Here is a 2595-nt window from a genome sequence, read left to right on the forward strand (position 1 = left end):
ACGTGTTCAGAAACACGTCTGAGTCAAACCATTGGAATAAGGAGGGTCAATTACAACTCTTTTAGAACGTGTTGCCATGTCATACCTTCTGTATGGACTTTTCAGGCGGTCTTTGTTACAAAACTGCTGAAATAATTTATCATCAGTTAAATTCTCATACTGACGATGGTGGGGTTTGTGGATCCACCATCATTCTGACCTACAGCTGGTAGGTCACTTTTAGTTTAAGGTAAGCGGTGGACACCGTGTCAAAGAGCCGCAGCAGGCCTGCTTCGTGTTAACCACGCAGTTACAAGGTGACTGATCTCCACACCTGGCTGGAAGTACCAGAAGGCACATGGCATTGGCCCGTGGCACACTTTCTGTTCAACCAGGTCCTTCTGGGGGACAGTGAGCCGCTCAGGTCCAGTTTAGGGCGTTGGGTTCATGAGTTAGATCAACTCCATGACAAACCTTTAAAGGCTATTTTCACATCTAACACTGCTGTGAAATATTTGCCTCCTTACAGATTTCTGACCATGATAACCTGAGGAAACAACAAAACACATTTAACTGATTTATTACAGGGACCAAACTATCCATGCTGAAATTGAGCTCAGCTTCCCTGTACTGTGTCAATCATAGTTCATTCATTATTTGAACAACAGGAGTATTTTAACATATGGCTAAGTTGGTTTGGATATTTTTTTTTCCTTTTGCTTGTCTCGTGTTGAAATGACTGATGATCCAAAATGTAAAGAGTGACACATTTCACAGCATTGTTCAGAGCTCAGCTTCTCTACCCCGAGCAGTTGGCTAAGATCAGTACCAGTTTTTATTAAGCCATCAACAAAGGCAGCGACCACATTCAGCTTTAAGCACCATAAACAGTGGAACGGTTTTGATTTTAGTTCAGCAGAGTAGGAAAAAATCTGGTCAAAATGAGCAGAAATGGCATAAAATTACTTTAGTTTTTTTTAAGAGGAAGTTTACCTATAATGCTGCAGCCAGTCATACTCACACAGATATGAGTTATGTTTATTATAACGGAGTGAAACTCTTTTAGCAGATCCAAGACATAGATAACCAATGGGTGACTGTAGTAGTGAAATATTTCTAGTTGGACATTACTCTGAAAAGAAATGCTTTGGACATCATAACCCTGAATGCGGCAGTGCTTTAAGGGCCGACCACACCGACAACAAACTCCAATCACTACACTGACAAATGCTATTTTCATTCTTTCAACACTAGAAAAGGCTTAAAGGACTAGTTATCATAACCATCAGTTCCTGTTCTTGGTGTGGACAGCCAGTTAGAGAATAAAAACAGTTTAGATCTTTGGGAAGTTGGGATCAGTTGAAAGGTTGCAGCCAGTCAGCATCTTCCCTGCAGGAGCTAACGCCGGTCACCTTCAGGTTGGATAAAACGCGTGAACCTTTAGAGGCTGATGCAGAACCGAGCTAAGAGCAAAACCAACCTGAATCCAGTGCAATTTCAGAACTGCCATGGTTCCTGTGAACCCCATTCACTAACAAATATTAATATGTTAAAGCTTCAAACGGCCATCATGTTTGCAGCATCGTGGTTTAAAACAGAAGAGAGTGTTGGTCCACCGTGTCACGAAGACATTCCCATGGAAAATATGGAGCAAATGGTAGCCGCTTATCCTCAGTTACAAAAATGATTTCATTTTATTATTTGATTTTGATCGTTTGACATAAACAATGTACTAGTTCCGATCAACACCATTTTCCTCCTCTTCACAGAACTTTGTGTTACTGTTTTGCTGAACATTTTTCACACGGAAAAGTGGACTGGTACCCAACACGGTCTTCAGTATAATCAACCAGACCTCCTCCGCATGAAGCAAACATGATGGCGCTTTGTACAATCATAAAACGGCTTTCAGACGGTCTCCAATCTTTTTATGCACGCTAGCTGATGTGAAAACACCATGTAACGTCACTCTGAACAGAGAAAAATGGAGAGGTCCTGTCACATCTTTGAAGGGTGCGTGTCACTTCTGAAGCACCCCGTTCTGTACAGTGAGGGTATGTTGGGATAAAAGGTCGAGTTCAACCTTCAACTGAGTCCGCATGACGTACTTTTATTTTGAAGTCCCTGCCTTATTTATTTTTTGCTCCTAAATAGTCAAGTAGTTAAGCTGAATTAATTAGAAACTAGGTGCAGATGCCATCACTTGGACCCGGTCCGAGAACTCAACATGCCAAACCTTCATCAGCCCAGACAGAGAGCCTGCATAGAATAGCATGAGAATACTGGGTCACATCATGGTTGAATCTGTCTGGTATATATGGTGTCTAGAGGTGAAATGCTCATGCTACAAGCACGTTTTTAAAGCGGCAACAGCTTTGCTTGCCTCTGGGGGGGAAAAACAATCAGTATTTATGCAAAATAAAAACTAACAATATATTAATGGTGATGTACTGGAGGTAAAATGCTGACTGCTCATAACTTCTCAATAGAGCCCATCTTAAAAAAAAAAATCCAAATGCTCCCTTTAAACAATAGGCCTTCCTTACATGTTCTGTATAGACATTTGCAAAAGTTATGTGATAGTTCTCAAACTTGATATAAAGATTATTTCCGTCA

The sequence above is a fragment of the Fundulus heteroclitus genome, chromosome 4 (assembly GCF_011125445.2).
Source record: "Fundulus heteroclitus isolate FHET01 chromosome 4, MU-UCD_Fhet_4.1, whole genome shotgun sequence".
NCBI lineage: Eukaryota > Metazoa > Chordata > Actinopteri > Cyprinodontiformes > Fundulidae > Fundulus > Fundulus heteroclitus.